General features: G+C 43.7%; 1 protein-coding gene across 7 annotated transcripts in view; it reads right to left on the reverse strand.

Annotated features, from left to right (window-relative positions):
• STIM1 (stromal interaction molecule 1) overlaps positions 1–22,433 on the reverse strand; it is a 200,768-nt gene that overhangs the window by 111,708 nt on the left and 66,627 nt on the right. The window contains exon 1 of one of the 7 annotated variants that reach the window (XM_073333091.2): positions 3,625–3,725. The exons of the other annotated variants lie outside the window; for them this stretch is intronic. The gene's annotated coding sequence lies outside the window, so the exon portion shown is untranslated. Of the gene's footprint in view, positions 1–3,624; positions 3,726–22,433 lie in introns of those variants that run through there. 7 annotated transcript variants of the gene reach the window in all.

Genomic DNA, 22,433 nt, shown 5'->3' on the forward strand with positions numbered 1-22,433 from the left:
GATCATTTATGAAGATATTGAACAAAACTGGCCCCAGGACCGACCCTTGGGGTACTCCACTTGATACTGGCTGCCAACTAGATATGGAGCCATTGATCACTACCCGTTGAGCCCGACAATCTAGCCAGCTTTCTACCCACCTTGTAGTGCATTCATCCAGCCCATACTTCCTTAACTTGCTGACAAGAATACTGTGGGAGACCGTGTCAAAAGCTTTGCTAAAGTCAAGAAACAATACATCCACTGCTTTCCCTTCATCCACAGAACCAGTAATCTCATCATAAAAGGCAATTAGATTAGTCAGGCATGACTTGCCCTTGGTGAATCCATGCTGGCTGTTCCTGATCACTTTCCTCTCATGCAAGTGCTTCAGGATTGATTCTTTGAGGACCTGCTCCATGATTTTTCCAGGGACTGAAGTGAGGCTGACTGGCCTGTAGTTCCCAGGATCCTCCTTCTTCCCTTTTTTAAAGATTGGCACTACATTAGCCTTTTTCCAGTCATCCGGGACTTCCCCAGTTCGCCACGAGTTTTCAAAGATAATCAGGACAGTCTCCCTGATAGGCAAACACAGCCTGGGACACAGCCAGGAGTTGGATGGGCACATTACTGAGCCAAATTTAAACAGGACTTTGAAACAAAAGTTTGGATCTTCCCCCAGAAAAGCTATGGAGCAGGGCGAGCCGGGGAGGCAGATAATATAGGAAGGAACTTCAGGGGGCAGGGCATTTCCCTGCTGCTGGAGACTGACAGGTCTGGGTCTGCTTGTGTAATGTCGACAGACCCTGGAGTTGTCAGCGGGTGGTATCAAACCTGGGGCCTCTGGAGCTTAGTGCATGAACGTCTATCAAGCCAACTGGCTCTTAGCTAAGGCTGTAGAGCAGACTCATTTTATCTCTCTCTAAGAGGTCTCGGTGCCACTAGAGGGGACAGAACACCACACCCAGAAAGTGTGTGGGTTACACTCACACGTGACAAACAGGCTGAAACAGTATCTATTTTAATGGATCTGTGATCCTTAGCTCGATGCAGCAAGTGACATAAGGGGGAAGGTTTCAGAGTAGCAGCCGTGTTAGCCTGTATTCGCAAAAAGACAAGGAGTACTTGTGGCACCTTAGAGACTAACCAATTTATTTGAGCATAAGCTTTCGTGAGCTGTAGCTCACAAAAGCTTATGTTTATGCTCAAATAAATTGGTTAGTCTCTAAGGTGCCACAACTCCTTTTCCTTTTCGTAAGGAAGAAGGGGATTGTGCAGTGTGTTACTCCTTGAAGGAAGAAGAAAGTCAAAGAGTACTGTACATTTTATTGGCCACTTCATTAGCCATTTGGAGCACAGACACATGTCCTCTCCAGTAAATGTGCATGAGATTTGCACTAGATTACAAGTGCATTGATAGCTGGGGCACTGAGTACTGGAGGCTCTATAGGCCCAGATAAAGTTTGGAATACACCAGAAGCTAGAGAAAGGTGCCCAAACACCCACCTGAATTTAGGAAATGTCATTTGTAGGAAGGTACTTGTAGGGTCCTCAATCACTGTAGCATAAAGTCACCTTGCAATCATTACTGAATTTATCACAACCGCTTTGAGATAAGGATATATTATCTCCATTTCTTGGTTGGGAAATGGGGGCTCAAAAAGTGTAAATGATTTGCCCAGGATCACGCAGGAATCTGTAGTAGATCCAGAAACTGAACCCAGATGCCACAAGTCCCACAGCACAAAGCCATCCTCTCTCTCCACTCTGAAGTACTCAGGAAGCTTCAGGTCCTGTTTTCAATAGCCCTGAGATTGTCCCCCAAAGGTACTGTACTCAAGAGAGCTGCTCCAGATTCTGTGCTAGGCATTAGGGCCTGCTGCACGAAGAGCGCTGGCTTTCACGATAACCGTCGGTGTCATCAAAACATTTCGCTCCAGACCTTTCATTTATTCCCTGCTTTCAAGGGGGATATTTTTTAATGGTTGTTAAATTGCAGGTTCTCTTCATTTTCATCCATGAGTTCCTATTATCTCTAATAACATTTGAAAAGCTGCCTTAATACCATTACAGTTGATTGCCTCCAACAGCACTTAATATTATAATCAAAGCAGCCATTGGGATAGGATTAGATGGCAGCTTAGTTCACTTTTAAGAATTGTGATTTATGTAACTCCGTTTATTAATACTGGAACTGCATCCAGAAAATAAACTTAGCTTTGAGAATAGGACTTTTAAAGAGTTTTACGAAATTGAGCAAGGCAGCACCAGCTTAACCTCTCTCTTCAGCAGTCCCCCGTAGAAGTAATAATACTCTGCTTTTCTTCAGGGCCTTTCAGCTGAGAATATTAAAAGCAATTTATGAACACTAACAAAGCCTCAAAAGAGCCTTGTTAGGTAGGGAGGGAGGGATCATTCCTATTTTAAAGCTGAGACTTTGTAACATATAACATGTCACACAGCAATGAGTGGGAGAGCTGGGAAAATAACATAGGACAGTGGCTCTCAACCTTTCCAGACTACTGCACCCCTTTCAGGAGTCTGATTTGTCTTGGGTAGCCCCAAGTTACACCTCACTTAAAAACTACTTGCTTATAAAATCAGACATAAAAGTATAAAAGTCACAGCACGCTATTACTGAAAAATTGCTTATTTTCATTTTTACCGCGTAGTTATAAATCAATTAGAATATAAATATTGTACTTACATTTCAGCGTAGAGTATATGGAGCAGTACAAACAAGTCGTCGTCTGTATGAAATTTTAGTTTGTACTGACTTCGTTAGTGCTTTTTATGCAGCCTGTTGTAAAACTTGGCAAATATCTAGATGAGCTGATGTACCCCCTGGAAGACCTCTGCGTACCCCTGCCTGAGAACCACTGATCTAGGAATCCTCGTATTAAGTCTCCAGCTCTAGTTACCACAGAATACTTCCTTCACGAAGCGATGAGTATGATGCTGCACTTCCACTGACAATAGAAACTATTAAACTACCACTTTACCCTAAACAGCTGGGCATACTATATTACAAGCAGAGCCATTAGCTACTTCATATTTGATGTTCAAAAGCTGTCAAAAAGGGATCTGAAACACACACCTGCACACCATCTATAATTTTACAGGATGAATTTCCCAAATGAACTGTGGATGAGGGATTTTAGCATATTATTTATTTAAACTTGGGAGCAAGGAGTCAGGGGAAACTGTATCTGAAGAGCTGCAAAACCAGACCCACGTAATCGCCAGCTTTCAGACAGTGTAACATTACACCTGCCAGCTGACCACCAGAGGAAGACAAAGGTTGTATCACTGATTCTATTGGGACTATGGGCAGAATGTAGAACTACACAACATGAGCAAGGGTGGCGGAACTGGATCCATAACTAGATGTGTCTATATGACGGGACAAGGGAATTCATTGGAAAGTTCTGCTTATGAGCTATAAACTAAGAGCAGCTCACTGAGGCTTCAGAATAAGTTAAGACTGTCTGAGCTTAAAATACTTATCCACATATAAAAACACTTCATTAAATGTTGGGAGAGGGCAATCTTGTCTCCGAGATTATGTGAAGAAGGATAAACACTTTAGAAGAACAAACATGAAAGATAAGTATTATAAACTTTATTACCCCACCAGAAACTCACCCTGGGGATAAGGACCTCTGTCAGAAAGCAACTCTCACAGAATTCTTCTTAGAATTTCCAACCGAGAGTCACAAAGGGAACTATGTCTGCTTTGGTCTGCCTCTGCCTCCAATGATTTCACCTCTCATTATGTAGCAGTCATTCCCAGTGCCTGTCATTTCTTTCTGTAGATTTTCAGTAATTTTGAGGTTAATACAATGCTTTAAATAATGGTAGTTTAGTAGGTTATCTAGAGGCAAGTTACAATAGACTCAATCCACAAGGCCCTAAGTATCTTCATGCATCCGATGAAGTGAGCTGTAGCTCACGAAACCTTATGCTCAAATAAATTTGCTAGTCTCTAAGGTGCCACAAGTCCTCCTTTACTTTTTTCAATACCCACCAACTACCAGAAGTAAGGATGCTCCATATATTACAAGAGTAGGCTCTGTATGCTGTGTAGTTGCAGCCTTCTCAGTCCCAGGATACTAGAGAGGGAAAGTGGGGGAGGTAATATCTTTTATTGGACCAACTTCTGTTGGTGAGAGAGAAGCTTTCAAGCCACACAGAGCTCTTCTTCAGGTCTGGGACAAGGGTGGACTCTAACAGCCTTAGGTGTTAAGTTTATTTAATTTAAAAAAACAACTTTTCTGACCCTCCATTTCTCTTCATACGTGTCTGTCTCTACTTTTTAGTCTCCAAAACAAAGACAGGTTATTTAAGATCAGGTTCTTAAAATGCTGAAATCGACCAGGATTAGGACCACTGCCAAAGAAACAAGACAAAATTCTCCCCTAATCCTTCCCACCCTGTGGTAACTAGAGCCCAATCTCATACTGCAGAAGTCATCCAACGGAAAGTGCCACTGCACAAGAACATTCTCTCGGGCAGTAGATCACAGCAGCTGGCAAGGTGCTGAGAGCACTGCCCAATTAAGATGCACTGCAGGCATACCAACTGAAGTTTTCTTTTTCTTCAAGTGTTTTAAGTACTGTTGAAATGTGTCAAAGGGACGGGCCAGGGGACAGAAGCTCTCCATTTGCCCCACAGAACATATAAAGAACAGGAACTGAAAATGCAGGGTTCTCCCACACACCCCTGTAGATGTGCCTCAACCTGGAGGGATCACTCTGAGGGGTGTTCAGTCTCCCTGCCCTACATTAGTCAGGGTCTGTCTGCTAAAACTACCTGCAAGGAAGATAATCAGTGCTGGTTATGTTGACACTGACATCTTTGCCCTAGAATTTATACAGGCCCCCACATCATTCCACATAAACCAAGATAATGTGAGATGGTAGTTAGAATCTCATCTAAATCACCACTGACCAATGATCTAGAAGTGAAAGGCTCTGTATCCCCCAAGCAATCATAGCCCAATGACTGATTTGTTTTTAAATTCCTGCAATTTCTTTCCTACAAGTTCCTTCCTTTAATGGTATTGTAGTAGGGAATAGTGTCTTCTGAGCCAAAATAGCTATTTTGAAAGTGACAGAGTAATGAATTGATCCTCCACATACATAAAAGTCATACAGCCAAAGCCCAATTGACTGCGATACTGAAAGCATGGAAGTCATTCTCCCTGTCTCTCCAGAGCCCTAGGAACTCTGACTGCTTAATTTTCATTGTGAAGTTCACTGAGTGATTTATCAGGGCTAAGGATAAGATTTAGTCATAGAGGTCACAGACCCCCGTGATTTCAGCTTCAGCTGTCAGTGGCAGGATCGGACGCTCCCCCTCCCAGCCACGCAGCTTTGATTGGTGCCAGACATCCCCCTGCCCCACTCCATTCTCTGCTGCTGCAGCCAGGGCGGTGCGTGCCCACCCCCACCCCCGTCCCTTTGGCTGGAGCTGGAGCCACTGCTGTGTGCCCCCCCTGCCCCCACAGCTTTAGCGGGGACTGTACATACCCTCCCCCACCCCCACGGCTGCGGTGGAGGCTGGAGCTGTGCTCCCCTGTGGCGGTGGGGATGGGGCTGTCAGTACCCCACATGAGGCTCCAGCTGTCATTCCTTCTCCCCACCCCAGCCCTCTCTCCCCCGTTATTTTTAGTAGAAGTCACAGAAAGGTCACAGCTCCTGTGAATTTATTTTTATTGCCCGCAACCTGTCCGTGACTTTCACTAAAATAACCATGACATGGAGAATCAACCCGCTCTTGAAAGGTGTTTGAGCAGGTATGTTGCTTGCACCACCGGAGCAGCACATTCTTGTTCGGTTATGTTGAATTTCCATCTTCTCCACAGCAGCGTGGTTTGGGGTATTGTGAATGGGAGGGAATACAATGGGGTTCTTCCATTTGCCACCTCATCATTACACCAGACACTGCAAATCATTTTTGGTCCTCACCTGAAACAGCAATTTAATAACCAGATCAGATTAGAAGCTGCAAGAGATTGTTTCACTTTTGTATGAAGTGGCCGTACCAGACTCGTGAGAAATTTGTCCTGTTCTTTCTGTTAATCTTCTTGGAAGTACATTCATTAGTGAGGTAGAAACAGCAGGAGTTTGAGGATTGTTTATTAAAAGGGGTGACAGGTTTCATTTAAACATTAATACTGTACATAAATCAAGTACTTTATTTCCAGGCAGATGCCCTTAGCCTCTTGAGCGTGAGCAACAGCCACTTTTTTGGGCCAAAGAGCTTTTCTTTTTAGCAGCCTCACTCCCCTGCTGCACACCATAATCAGAACCATTTCCCAGCCATCAGAAGAGTGAAACAAAGTCTCTCCTAATGATACACCTACGTTAAAACAAAAGACATGCAGCATGGCCACAGCTGGCCCGTATCACTCACTCAGGCTCACAGGACGTGGGCTGTGGGGCTACAGGTTGCCGCACAGATGTTAGAGCTTGGGCTGGAGCCTCGGCTCTGAAACCAAGAAAGTGGGGTGGGTCCTAGAGAGAGATCGGGCTCCAGGTTGAGCCCAAACACCTGCACTGCTATTTAAGCCAGTTGACCTGGGCTCTGAGGCTCCGTGCTAGAGGTTTTTTTATTGCAGTGTAAACTGCTCTGTAGCGTCCCTCTAGGAATTCTCCAGTACATTTGTACAGCTTCTTCCTCAAATTCAACACAGTAGGCTCCATTTTGATCTCCCTCACACTGGTGTAAATTAAGAGTAAACTGAAGTTAATGGAATTACAATGGTGTAAAACAACTAAGTACAAACAGAAATCAGGCCATTGCGTAGAACAGGGATCGGCAACCTTCAGCACGCGGCACGTCAGGGAAAGCTGCTAACGGGCCAGGACGGTTTGTTTACCTGCAGTGTCTGCAGGTTTGGCTGATCCCAGCTCCCACTGGCCGCGGTTCACGGTCCCAGGCCAAAGGCAGCTGCGTGAAGGACGGCCAGCACATCCTTCGGCCCGCGCCGCTTCCCGCAGCCCCCACTGGCCTGGGATTGGGGACCGTGGCCAGTGGGAGCTGTGAATGGCCGAGCCTGCAGACCCTGCAGGTAAACAAACCGGCCTGGCCTGCCAGCAGTTTTCCCTGGCGGGCCGCAGGCCAAAGATTGCCGATCCCTGGGATAGAAGGTCATACTGTCTGACCTATGCTTAAAGGTTGCAGTGATGCCTAGAGCGCCATTGCAGGCGACTCCAGCTAACAATAGCAGTAAACAAAATCTTTCAGCATTATCCAGCCAAAGGAAAGCCTACAACCCCCCCAGGGCCCGATTCTGCGGCCCCTACTCATGCTGAGTGGCACATCATTTAATCTGTTTGAGTGGCACATCATTTAATCATTTAAGCTGTTCCACTGACATCAATGGGACTACACATGTAAGTGTTACCCTAGGTGAGGAAGGGGTTACAGAACTGAGCCCTTAATCATCTGTATTCCTCGTATTCTAACCACTCAACCACTTCCTTCCAACAGACTGGTTGCCTCCCAAGTTGAGGCTTCCTGAGCCAGTAGCGTGACACCATTGTAAAACTGCTGGCTTTTTCATCCAAAACACAGGGCAAAACATTCAAAGCTCTCCTTTGACTCCCTCCTAAAAGCTATCCCCCACCTCAGCGTCTTCACCCAAGAACTCATTGATTTTTTTAAAGAGATCCACTGTCACCTCTCCTTTCTCTCCCCCTCCTCTCTTCCCCACATCTCTTGCAACACACTTTCCTCATTCTTCACTCTAACCAACAGTGAGGTTTCTCAATTGCTTTCTTCTCTAACCCTGACACATGCTTGATCCCCTCCCAGTTACTAACGTCCCTTGTCCCACCTCTCATCTCATCCTCTTGCTCTCTCTGGCCCATCTCCCTCTCAGTAACAGTATGCTGACATCTCCATCAAAAATAAAAACACTCTTGACCAGCAGTTACATTTCCAGTTACCACCCAGTCTCCTTCTTCCTTTCACTGCTAAACCCACTTAGATCACCATTTATAACTGTTGCCTTGAGATATTTTCCTCCAGGACCAGTCTCGCTTCTGCCCTCTCCATGATTCTTAATTCCCAGCCAAATTTCAGGACTCCTACACAGAATCTCACCCACCACTCCTGCAAAAAACCTCACACCTATATCTGTGCTATTGAAGTCCTCAAATCGTAGTTTAAAGACTTCAAGGAGCAGAGAATCCTCCAGCAAGTGACCCGTGCCCCATGCTACAGAGGAAAGCAAAAAACCTCCAGGGCCTCTTCCAATCTGACCTGGAGGAAAATTCCTTCCCGACCCCAAATATGGCGATCAGCTAAACCCCGAGCATATGGGCAAGATTCACCAGCCAGATACTAAAAAAAAATTCTTTCCTGGGTAACTCGGATCCCACCCCATCTAATATCCCATCACAGGCCATTGGGCCTATTTACTATGAATATTTAATTACCAAAATCATGTTATCCCATCATACCATCTCCTCCATAAACTTATCGAGTTTAATCTTAAAGCCAGATAGATCTTTTGCCCCCACTGCTTCCCTTGGAAGGCTATTCCAAAACTTCACTCCTCTGATGGTTAGAAACCTTCGTCTAATTTCTAGTCTAAATTTCCTGGTGACCAGTTTATATCCATTTGTTCTTGTGTCCACATTGGTACTGAGCTTAAATAATTCCTCTCCCTCTCCGATTTATCCCTGTGATATATTTATAGAGAGCAATCATATCTTCCCTCAACCTTCTTTTAGTTAGGCTCAACAAGCCAAGCTCCTTGAGTCTCCTTTCATAAGACAAGTTTTCCATTCCTCGGATCATCCTAGTAGCCCTTCTCTGTACCTGTTCCAGTTTGAATTCATCCTTCTTAAACATGGGAGACCAGAACTGCACACAGTATTCCAGGTGAGGTCTCACCAGTGCCTTGTATAACGGTACTAACACCTCCTTATCTCTACTGGAAATACCTCTCCTGATGCATCCCAAGACCGCATTAGTTTTTTCACGGCCATATCACATTGGGGGTAACAAGGTCTGGGGGGTGATCTTCCCCATACTTTTCCAGGGAGACTTTGCCCACACCATCTTGGTGATGTGGAAAAGCCTGTAAGAGGAGTTTCCCCCCAGAAGGGATAATATGCTGCCAAGTCAGCAGTTGCAGTCCATTAGAGAGTCTCAAACCTGTATATCCAATATGCTCACATCTATATCTATTTTAAATTCACATGAAATGTGTTCAGGTCCAAGGATTGCACAATGTTTACTTTGGGCTGTGGGCACAAAATTGCAAAGTTGCATTTTAAAAAAAATCCTGAAAGGGGAAACAGTTTTGCCCACTCTTAGTAGCTAAGACATTGTTTGCAAAGGTGACAAAGTGAAGAAGCACACAAGCAGAGCAGTTAGTGAAATTTTAACATCCTGTGTATGAGAGAATGGAAACCCTGTAAGTCTGAATAATTGGAGCTGTGCATAGTTCATAATAACTTGGGTACTTGGACTGACAAACTGATGATACCCCCCCCCTCCCCCTTTTTCTGTTGGAAGGAACTGAACTCAGTGCTTCTGGGCTGTTTTAAATTACAATTTTAAAAAGGCCTCCAGTCAGTACAAATGCCTCTTCAACCAATGCTCTTTAATAGAAGAAGGAGCCAGATAAAGTTATTAGATTCACTTGACCTTGCTACCTTTACTCAAGGAGGGTAAAGTTGTTAGTAACTCTTGTAATCATCCCCTAATATTATGGAAAACTTGGAAGCTCAATAATCTTAGACTTAGGCTATGTCTACACTGACAATTGAATGACAAAACTTTTGTCTTTCAGAGGTGTTAACCCCCCCGAAAGACAAAAGTTTTGCCACGACAAGCACCAGTGCCGACAACACAAACACCGCTCATTGGGGGTGGAAAGTTTTTTGTCAACAGGAGAGCTGACTGCATGACTTAGCAACACGGCTGTAGCAACACAGCCATGTCGCTACAAGCGGTGTAGCGTAGACATAGCCCCAGATGTCAGAATGAAATGTGTTTCGGCTAAACTAAAGCAGTAGTCCTCCCTCCCACCTCCCCCCACACAGCGTAAAAATCGCTGCTAGCTAGACTGGCTTCCACAGGGTTTCAAAGAGATCTGAACACTTTTTCCTCACTTCAAAGGGAGGAAATTAGCAGTGGAGACCACAGCAATGAAAGTGGCATGGAATGTAATGGAAACAAGAGTGTGAAGGGAGTGCATCTGCAATCACATTATCAGGAACAGAGCGGCAGTAGGCCATGAGGAACTGTGCATTCTCACCCGGGAGCAGCAAGAACAGAAGAAAATAGTAAGTAGTTTTGGGGGGAGGAGGCAGAGGATTAACTTGGATCTTTCACTGGCACCCATCGCCATAGTATCCGAGTGCCCAGAAAGAATCATAGAATCATAGAATATCAGGGTTGGAAGGGACCCCAGAAGGTCATCTAGTCCAACCCCCTGCTCAAAGCAGGACCAATTCCCAGTTAAATCATCCCAGCCAGGGCTTTGTCAAGCCTGACCTTAAAAACCTCTAAGGAAGGAGATTCTACCACCTCCCTAGGTAACGCATTCCAGTGTTTCACCACCCTCTTAGTGAAAAAGTTTTTCCTAATATCCAATCTAAACCTCCCCCACTGCAACTTGAGACCATTACTCCTCGTTCTGTCATCTGCTACCATTGAGAACAGTCTAGAGCCATCCTCTTTGGAACCCCCTTTCAGGTAGTTGAAAGCAGCTATCAAATCCCCCCTCATTCTTCTCTTCTGCAGGCTAAACAATCCCAGCTCCCTCAGCCTCTCCTCATAACTCATGTGTTCCAGTCCCCTAATCATTTTTGTTGCCCTTCGCTGGACTCTCTCCAATTTATCCACATCCTTCTTGAAGTGTGGGGCCCAAAACTGGACACAGTACTCCAGATGAGGCCTCACCAATGTCGAATAGAGGGGAACGATCACGTCCCTCGATCTGCTCGCTATGCCCCTACTTATACATCCCAAAATGCCATTGGCCTTCTTGGCAACAAGGGCACACTGCTGACTCATATCCAGCTTCTCATCCACTGTCACCCCTAGGTCCTTTTCTGCAGAACTGCTGCCTAGCCATTCGGTCCCTAGTCTGTAGCTGTGCATTGGGTTCTTCCGTCCTAAGTGCAGGACCCTGCACTTATCCTTATTGAACCTCATCAGATTCCTTTTGGCCCAATCTTCCAATTGGTCTAGGTCCTTCTGTATCCTATCCCTCCCCTCCAGCGTATCTACCACTCCTCCCAGTTTAGTATCATCCGCAAATTTGCTGAGAGTGCAATCCACACCATCCTCCAGATCATTTATGAAGATATTGAATAAAACCAGCCCCAGGACCGACCCTTGGGGCACTCCACTTGATACCGGCTGCCAACTAGACATGGAGCCATTGATCACTACCCGTTGAGCCCGACAATTTAGCCAGCTTTCTACCCACCTTATAGTGCATTCATCCAGCCCATACTTCCTTAACTTCCTAAAGGTCTTGTTGTACTCTGCTCTGCATTCTACAAGAATAAAAATTATTATTAGGGTTCACGCTTCAGCTTGACTCTAAAAATAGCTCCGGCTTAGAGCACTGCCCCGTAGCATATCTGAATCCTAAAGAAGAGCTCTGTGTGGCTTGAAAGCTTGTTTCTCTCACCAATACAAGTTGGTCCAATAAAAAATATTAACCGCATCCACCTCGTCTTTGCTTCCCTCACTGTCAGACGTTGCTAAGGGCACGAACAAAGCTCTGCCATCCCTGTCTATCCTGCTATTTGCTGGAATAGGCTTTCTTGTTTTTTGTTTTGTTTTTTTTAAAACGAGAACAGTTTGTTGGCCTATTGCTCAACCTCAACCTGGGAGATGAGTGGACTGCTTTTCATCTGGTCCCTATCCTCTGACCTGTCCAGCTTGGGTGGCCCTTCCAGGAGTTAAAACCCCCACCAACATAAGCTCTCAAGGCCATTGGAACACACCAGACTTCACCCCACAATAAAGGTGCAATATCCAGGGAAGTTTTCTAGTACTTCATCAAAAGCTATCATATGGTACCTTTGATCCTGGGCTACTGCATTCAATGCCCTGTGCTCCAAAGCTCATTTACATTGATGCATCCATCCTAAGCAATTTATTGCCATAAAACAAGCAAACCTGTTTGTTTCCTTGGAGATTAAATACACTGAAGTTTTGAAGAAAGGTCAAATGTAGCTAAAGATAAACTTATGTATTTGGATATTGAGCCTAGGTTGAAGGGGTAATCGGGATGACAGAAAGACACACTAAAGGAGTAAATTAAGGTCTGGTCTACACTACAGACCTGTATCAGTGTAACTACATCACTCGGGGGTGTGAAAAATCCACAGCCCTGAGCAATGTCATCATACTGACCTAACCCCCCACATAGACAGCCTATGTTGGCGGGAGAGCTTCTCCCACCGACATAGCTACTGCCTCTCGTGGAGGTGGATTAACTTTGTTGACGGGAGAGCTCTCTCCCATCGGCTTAGAGCGTCTTCGTTAGATTGCTACAGCGGTGCAACTGCATCAGCACAGCTGCACCGATGTAGCATTTTAAGTGTAGACTTGCCCTAAGTCTGTAAGGCCTACATAGCCCAGCATTCTGAAGCGTTTGATTTTGGTCTTTCTGGCTGAACAAACAAACAAACAGAAAAAGGTGGGTGGGTGTGGTGCTATGGGGAGAATGTTCAGTTTACGTAAATCCACTTGCTAAGGTTATTGCGAGCTGCCCACACCTCTTAGCATTCAAACTCAGAGGAGTTCTATTAGGTCATAACCAGCACAGTTCCCTTCACTAAGGTCTGTTGTACCGATTTCTTAACTTAGGCCATGTCTATACGTACAGCACTGAAGCTGTACTGATACAGCTGCACCACTGCACCGCGTATGGTGAAGACGCTCTAGGCTGATGGGAGAAAGCTCTTCTGTCGGCATAAAACACCCACCTCCATGAGCAGCAGAAGCTATGTTGGCAGGAGAAGCTCTCCCAACATAGCGCTGTGCACAGGAGCGCTTATGCTGGTGTCTTTTATATGGCTCAGGGAGTGATTTATTCACCCCCCGAGTGATAAATTATGTCAGCATATGCTGTAGTGTAGACATAGCCTTAGATTTGTGACTCAAACTCTATCGGTTCAGGAACAGTAGCATTCATGGAGCTGGGGAATCACAGCCAACATCTGGAAGCTCTGGCCCTGATTCCCCTCTCATTTACACCAGTTTTATACTGATGAGAGTCCACTTGACTTTATCAAAAAGAAAAGGAGTACTTGTGGCACCTTAAATACTAACCAATTTATTTGAGCATAAGCTTTCATGAGCTACAGCTCACTTCATCGGATGCATACTGTGGAAAGTGTAGAAGATCTTTTTATACACACAAAGCATGAAAAAATACCTCCCCCCACCCCACTCTCCTGCTGGTAATAGCTTATCTAAAGTGATCACTCTCCTTACAATGTGTATGATAATCAAGTTGGGCCATTTCCAGCACAAATTCAGGTTTTCTCCCCCCACACACACACAAACCCGCTCTCCTGTTGGTAATAGCTTATCTAAAGTGACTTATGCAAGGTAACCTATTTCCCCTTGTTTTTTCCTACCCCCCACCCCTCAGACGTTCTTGTTAAACTCTGGATTTGTGCTGGAAATGGCCCACCTTGATCATCATACACATTGTAAGGAGAAAGAAAAGGAGTACTTGTGGCACCTTAGAGACTAACCAATTTATTTGAGCATAAGCTTTCGTGAGCTACAGCTCACTTCATCAATTGGTTAGTCTCTAAGGTGCCATAAGTACTCCTTTTCTTTTTGCGAATACAGACTAACACGGCTGTTACTCTGAAACCTGTCATTGTAAGGAGAGTGGTCACTTTAGATAAGCTATTACCAACAGCAGAGTGGGTTTGTGTGGTGGGTGGGGGGGGAGAAAACCTGAATTTGTGCTGGAAATGGCCCAACTTGATTATCATACACATTGTAAGGAGAGTGATCACTTTAGATAAGCTATTACCAACAGGAGAGTGGGGTGGGGGGAGTATTTTTTCATGCTTTGTGTGTATAAAAAGATCTTCTACACTTTCCACAGTATGCATCCGATGAAGTGAGCTGTAGCTCACGAAAGCTTATGCTCAAACAAATTGGTTAGTCTCTAAGGTGCCACAAGTACTCCTTTTCTTTTTGCAAATACAGACTAACACGGCTGTTACTCTGACACTTGACTTTATGGAATTATTCCTGATTTACACCATTGTGTGGGAAAGACAGCTTGATTCTCTCAAGAGTCCACTAAGTCCGGGACTACATGAGGGCAAGATCAATCCTCTTCCATTCGTAAAACTTGAATTTGGTCTTCATTCCTGATTGACCACTGAGTAATGTGTATTTTTTCAGACAGTACAAGACAGAATCCATCCCAATCTAATCCTAACCTAGCTCAGCCCATCAAAGGTTTGAACAATCATGCTGCTCAGGTGATGAAGTCTCTACCACACACATTATCAGTGAAGATGTCATTATCCAGAAGCAGCCACATACAGGCACACTGTCTTTCTGCAGGGGAATAAGAAAATAACTACTAAGGTCAGTGAATAGCTTGCCAAATATAGGAATAAGCACAGAGCGGCCAAAAGTTTTCAGGGGGAGTCATTAAGTCATTAGTGAGTGACACTTTGTTCTAATTCTTGTACAGCATGCTGACAGGAAAAATTCTTTCCTTCTGTGCTTGACTGAACAGCTCTATACTGGCTCAGCCAATGGGCTGTGACCAATTAGGCAGAAGGGAGTGTGTGTGCATGCACACAAGAATATGATAAAGCAGGATCTGCAGATGTTATTGTAGCTTTGTTAGTCACAGGATATCAGAGACAGAAGGCGGGTGAGGTCATATCTTTTATTGGACTGACTTCTGTTGGTGAGAGAGACGAGCTTCAGGTCTCGGAAGTGCACTCAGACGGGACATTCTGGGTATGTCTACAATGCAGTTAGACACCCGCAGCTAGTCCAAGCTGACTCGGGCTCGTGGGGCTTTGGCTAAGGGGCTGTTTAATTGCAATGCAAATGTTTGGGCTCTGGCTGCAGCCCATGCTCTGGGACCGCTCCATCTCACAGGGTCCTAGAGCTAGGGCTCCGGCACAAAGACCAAATGTCTACACCACAATTAAACAGCCCTTTAGCCCAAGCCCCATGAGCCTGTGTCAGTTGGCATGGGCCAGCCAGGTATTTTTAATTTCAGTGTAGATATACCTTAACAGTACATTTCCCAGACCTAAAGAAGACCTCTGTGTAAGATAGAAAGCTCATCTCCCTCACTAACACAAGTTGGTCTAATAAAAGATTATTACCTCACCCACCTTGTCTTGCTAATAAAGCAGGATAATCATTTTTAGATTTGTGAGATATTTTCTCTCCCCTCTACAAATCTTACTATTCATAGAACGCGGCCAGGAAGAGGAATGTATGTTTGGCTCACCAACTTCCTTAGTTTGCTAAGTTCACTCATAGTCATGTATGTATTAAGGTGGGCCTTTGTTTACAGTCAATAGTGCAATGTGCCTAAAAATCAAAGCCAGCAGTCTCATATTTATGAGTGATTCTATGAACTGTGAGTGCCTGGGCATGTCCATTCACGCACACAGGACACAGTGACTCCAACTTCTCATCCTGTGCGTCATTTTTTTTTTTTTTTTTTTAAGAGACAGATTCTCTCACCCCTCCCCTACCAATCCTCTACTGGTGGTTCCCAAAGTGTGTCCTTCTATGGACCCCCTGTAACAGTTCTTCAGGCCACGAGTGGTCCAGAGACTATAGCTTCAGAACCATAGAGAAAAAAAGATTTTGAACCAAAAACAGAAAAACTTTCCATTTTTCCTAATAAACTCAGACAAACCACCTTAACAGTATGGGGAACTATCACAGTGAATGTGTTTTCCAAAAAGGCTGCTACTTTACATCACATACATGGCAAGGTCATCTTTTCTAGACCTGCCACCATTTTTCAGGGTATCAGTCAGATTTTTTGCAGACCCTTCTCACATCTGCTGCGCTCCTCTGGCTCAAACTTTCATTTAAGTTGCCTGGCAACTTTTGTTGCTGTGAGCTCACTTCAATACAAGTCTACGAAGACAATGTATTGTCATCAGATATGGAATTTTCCTTTAGGGCCTCCATCCCAAATCATCCACCACCTCTCAGTATCACGGAATCAAATTCCATTCCTAAAGTATTTTCAGCATGACTGGTTATATATTTGCAATTAAAATTTAAGGTGTGAAGTCTCAGAGGGCAAACTACAGTGCACAAGATTTTTAGGAATGACAATACATTCATTCATACTCTCTCTCTCATGTACTTTCTTCTTTAAACATCCATGAAAATACAGATCATGGGCTTGGTAAAGCACAGTCAGTGCATCTGCTTCAAAGCACACAGCCACACCACGGGGTTGTGTACTACCTGACATTACAACAGTACAACTGAGATTCAAGAGGTCGTCTCCTACTTTACATTTTCTGCACAGGTTGGATACTAGGAAAAACTTTTTCACTAGGAGGGTGGTGAAACACTGGAATGGGTTACCTAGGGAGGTGGTGGAATCTCCTTCCTTAGAAGTTTTTAAGGTCAGGCTTGACAAAGCCCTGGCTGGGATGATTTAATTGGGGATTGGTCCTGCTTTGAGCAGGGGGTTGGACTAGATGACCTCCTGAGGTCCCTTCCAACCCTGATATTCTATGTTTCTATGATCTGTTTCTGCACTAAATTATTCCCACTTATGCTGTTCTACAAAGGGGGTTAAATTTTTATATTGAAGCACGGGACAGTAGTTAAATGCAATAAACTAAACATTTTTATTTTCCCTACAGCTAGGGTAATTCTGGCAGATGGTTCATATGGTTAGAAGTGATCATTTGCAGTTAAAATTCTGTATTTGAGTATGTGCATTCATATAATAAGTGTACATGCAGTTTAAATGTTGTATATAAAATATTTTATCAAGCATACATATGTTTATGGGATTCCCTTCAGCTTTTCAAGAGCAATTTCTCAGATATCGTTATTCAATGACCACTCCTCATCATTCCTTTGTGAGGTTCCTTACTACCGACTTTCTTATTATACAATATTCCTTCCCTTGACAAATTTCAAAGTGCTTTAAACAGGCAATTCTCACAGTCATCTCTGGAAGTAAGTAATTAAACATCTCCTCTCACAAATAGGGTACGCTGAGGCATATAGTGAGAGCAATTTGCCTAAGAATTTACTTCCTATGGAAATGCCCTCAGAAACCTGTTTAGATTATATGACTTCTGAGAGTTTCTCCAGTGAAGGGATTCTTATCCATCTCTCGAGAGGAGAAAGGGCTTATATAAAAGGTGAAAAATTAGTTTCATACTTTTTCCCTTTATTCAATTACCCCTCCACAGCTATGAGTGACAGCAGATTTCAGCCAATCAGCAAGGTTATGCAAGCGAACTAGCAGCAATGTAGTAAGTCTGCATGCAGAATCAAAGTTTGACTGAGTGCATATTTAAGAACATAAGCGAAAAGAACAGGGCAATTTATCGAGTGAGACATCCCCTGTCGTCTAGTCCCAGCTTCTGGTAGTCAGAGGTTTAGGGACACCCTGAGCACAGGGTTATGTCTCTGACCATCCTGGCTAACAGTCACTGATGGACCTATCCTGCATGGACTTATTTAATTATTTTTTGAACACAGTTATGGTTTTCACCTTCACAACACCCCCTGACAATGAGTTCCACAGGTTGACTGCACACTGTGTGAAGATGAACTTTCTTTTGTTTGTTTTAAATGTGCTGCCTATTAATTTCATTGGGTGACCTCTGCTTCTTGTGTTATGTGAAGGGGTAAATAACACTTCCTTATTCACTTTCTCCACACCACTCGTGATTTTTACAGACCTCTGTCATATACCTCCTCAGTTTTCCAGCCTGAACAGTCCCAGTCTTTTTAACTTGTCCTCATATGGAAGCTTCTCCATATTTCTAATAATTTTTGTTATCTTTTCTGTATCTTTTCCAATTCTAATATAGCTTTTTGAGACGGGGCGACCAGAACCGCACGCAGTATTCAAAGGGTGGTTGTACCATGGACTTATATAATGCCTTTATGATATTTTCTGTCTTATTAGCTATCCTTTTTCTCATGATTCCTAACATTCTGTTTGCTTTTTTGACTGATGCTGCAAATTGAGTGGATGTTTTCAGAGAACTATCCCCGATGACTCCACGACCTCTTTCCTGAGTGGTAACAGCTAATTTAGACCTCATCATTTTTTATCTACAGTTGGGATTATGTTTCCCAATATGCATTACTTTGCATTTGTCAGCACTGAATTTCATCTGCTGTTTTCTTGCCCAGTCACTCAGTTTTGAAAGATCCCTTTGTAACTCTTTGCAGTGAGCTTTGGAAATATCTTGAGTAATTTTGTATTATTTGTAAACTTGCCACCTCACTGTTTACCCCTTTTTCCAGATCATTTATGAATATGTTGAATGGGACTGGTCCCAGTACAGATCCTAGGGGACCCTACTATTTACCTCTCTCTATTCTGAAAACTGACCATTTATTCCTACCCTTTGTTTCCTATCTTTTAAACAGTTACCAGTCCATGAGACAACCTTCCTTCTTATCCCATGACTCCTTACTTTCCTTAAGAGCCTTTGGCGTAGGACCTCATCAAGGCTTTCTGAAAGTCTAAGTACGCTATATCCACGGGATGATCCTTATCCATACGTTTGCTGATCCCCTAAAAAAATAAGATTGGTGAGGCACGATTTCCTTCTATAAAGGACATGCTTATTCTTCTCCAACATACCGTGTTCAACTATGTGTCTGACAATTCCGTTCTTTACTACAGTTTCAACCAACATGCCTGGTACTGAAGCTGGGCTTACTGGCCTGTAATTGCCAGGATCACCTCTGGAGCCTTTTTTAAAAATCAGCATTACATTAGTTACCCTCCAGACAACTGGTATAGAAGTTGATTTAAGCCATAGGTTATACCACAAAAAGAAAAGGAGTACTTGTGGCACCTTAGAGACGAACAAATTTATTTGAGCATAAGCTTTCGTGAGCTACAGCTCACTTCATCGGATGCATTCAGTGGAAAATACAGTGGGGAGATTTATATACGTAGAGAACATGAAACAATAGGTTTGACCATACACACTGTAACCAGAGTGATCACTTAAGGTGAGCTATTACCAGCAGGAGAGCCAGGGCGGGGGGGGGGGAGAGGGGGAGACCTTTTGTAGTGATAGTCAAGGTGGGCCATTTCTAGCAGTTGACAAGAACATCTGAGGAACGGTGGGGGGGAGGGGGGAGTAAACACAGGAAAATAGTTTTACTTTGTGTAATGACCCATCCACTCCCAGTCTCTATTCAAGCCTAAGTTAATTATATTGAATTTGCAAATTAACTCCAATTCAGCAGTCTCTCTTTGGAGCCTGTTTTTGAAGTTTTTTTGTTGAAGTATTGCCACTTTTAGGTCTGTAATCGAGTGACCAGAGAGATTGAAGTGTTCTCCAACTGGTTTTTGAACGTTATAATTCTTGACGTCTGATTTGTGTCCATTTATTCTTTTACGTAGAGACTGTCCAGTTTGACCAATTTATATGGCAGAGGGGCATTGCTAGCACATGATGGCATATATCACATTGGTAGATGTGCAGGTGAACGAGCCTCTGATGGTGTGGCTGACGTGATTAGGCCCTATGATGGTGTCCCCTGAATAGATATGTGGACACAGTTGGCAACGGGATCCACAACCTATCCTGAAGGACGACCCATCACTCTCACAGATCTTGGGAGACAGGCCAGTCCTTGCTTTCAGAGAGCCCCCCAACCTGAAGCAAATACTCACTAGCAACCACATACCACACAACAGAACCACTAACCCAGAAACCTATCCTTGCAACAAAGCCTGTTGCCAACTGTGTCCACATATCTATTCAGGGGACACCATCATAGGGCCTAATCACATCAGCCACACTATCAGAGGCTCGTTCACCTGTACATCTACCAATGCGATATGTCATCATGTGCCAGCAATGCCCGCCCCCACCCCGGCTCTCCTGCTGGTAATAGCTCACCTTAAGTGATCACTCTGGTTACAGTGTGTATGGTAACACCCATTGTTTCATGTTCTCTATGTATATAAATCTCCCCACTGTATTTTCCACTGTAGCTCACGAAAGCTTATGCTCAAATAAATTTGTTCGTCTCTAAGGTGCCACAAGTACTCCTTTTCTTTTTGCGAATACAGACTAACACGGCTGCTACTCTGAAACCTGTCATTATGCAAGGTTATACCACAGTTAGCAGTTTTGCAATTTCATATCTGAGTTTGTTCAGTACTCTTAGCTGAATACACTCTGGTCCTGGTGACTTCTTATTGTTTAATTTACCAATTTGTTCCAAAACCTCCCCTATCAAGATCTCAATCTAGGACAGTTTCTCAGATTTGTCATCTAAACAGAATGATTCAGGAGTGGAAGTCACCCTCACATCCTCCGCCATGAAGACAGATACAAAGAATTAATTAGCATCTCCATAAGAGCCTTATCTTCTTTGAGTGCTCCTTTAGCACCTCAATCATCCAGTGGGCCCCAACTGTTGTTAGGTGGGCCATAAAAGAATTTGAAGAGCAACAGACAAAAACTAATTGTATTTGAACACTTTACTTGCCAGCGTTTATGTAGGATTTGACTTTCTGTTTTTAAAAGATGTCTTTTTGTCTCTGACTGCCTCTTTTACTCTGTTGTTTAGCCATAGTGGCAGTTGATTGGTCACCATGGTGATTTTTTTTTAATTGGGATATACATATAGTTTGAGCCTCTATTATGATGTTTTTTAAAAGTTTCCATGCTAGTTGCAGGCATTTCACTCTGGTGACTGTTACTTTTAATTTAACATTTCAACACAGCCCCTTCGTCCCCTCATTCACATATACTCTCCATCTTGTCCTCATCCCTCTCTGTTATTCTCCCCCAATCTCTCCCGATCATCCCATTCCCCTGGCCCCACTGACTCACTCATGACTCTCTTCTCTCCTCCTGAGAATACAGCACCAACTCTGGAGCTGCTCTGCTCCCACACTTGCTCTCTTACCATTGACCAAGAGCTTAAGCCCATACAAATAGGGCCTAGAAAGATTATTCAGTTGGCCTTCTCTTCAACACATTACCAAAAAATATGCCTGACACACACAATAAGGTACAGTGGCATAACTGGAAATGGGATTGACTGTGGGTCTTGGATGCAATAACATGGTTACTTCAGTATAATATTGTAATGTATGTATTAAATACTTGAGTCTAGCAGCACTCAGTCCTGGTCTGTAGGAAGCCTGCTTCCATTGATGAGCTTGGCAGGGCTGGGGAGTTATCTTGAAGGCCAGAAGAGGGGGTTGGGAAGGATTTCCTTCAGGATGTGGTCCCTGTGACACTGCACCCACATTTTTCATAGTGATATTATTATGGTATGATTATAGCATAGTTATGATGCATTATATGCAAGATGGGTCATGTAGGGTGTTATAGGATAATCATATTCAGCAAATCATAACTTTTCCAGTATGTATCTGAAGTTAGGAATATTAACTATGTATATGTATCTCAATCATGCTTACTTTGGGTAACACCCACAACTAGCCTTTCTGGTACAACAATGAAGAAGCCAGATAGTGCTAATGGCCCATCAGCAAAGACAATGGACCCTGGAAGAACTTATCCTTCCTGTAAATATTCTAGACAGCCTGTAACTAATGGCTGCTATAACTCAGCAAGGTATGCAAGGGCATGTAACCAGGCCACATGACTCTGGACTCCATCTTGGGATGTCAGTGTTTTTCCACAAACTGAGTTTGGGACAAAAGGGTTCCCGCCCTATACTAAAGCTATATAAGGCAGGGAGTGACATCATCTGTTGTTCTTCACTCCCCCCACAAGAGGACTCCTGAAAAAACACCTGAGGAACAAAGACGGAAGGGGAGGAAGTGCTGGACCCAGGCTAAAGGGATTTGTAGCCTGTGTATGAAAACCTGGGGATTCCAAGCTGTAAAGCAAGTGCAGCTTGTCCCTTAAGAATCTGCAAGCCTGCTTGTACTATCTCTTAGTGAGAAACTGCTCATTCATATCCAATCTATCTAGTGCATTAAACTTAGCAAACACATCAAAGCTGATTACCTGGTAAATAAACAAAAACGTAAGCTAACACTTATAATCACTTAAAATCTATCTTCTGTAGTTAATAAACGTGGTTTATGTTTTAAATTAAACCCAGTGTGCCTTTAAGTGAACTGTCCAAGGAAAATATCTCAATCTGGTTTAACGCAGGCTCATTGTATTTCCTCTTCGCATTGAGGAAGGGATGAACTCTATCAGCTTACGCTGTACAGTTCGGTATAATTT

Source organism: Lepidochelys kempii, chromosome 1 (assembly GCF_965140285.1).
Source record: "Lepidochelys kempii isolate rLepKem1 chromosome 1, rLepKem1.hap1, whole genome shotgun sequence".
Lineage (NCBI taxonomy): Eukaryota > Metazoa > Chordata > Testudines > Cheloniidae > Lepidochelys > Lepidochelys kempii.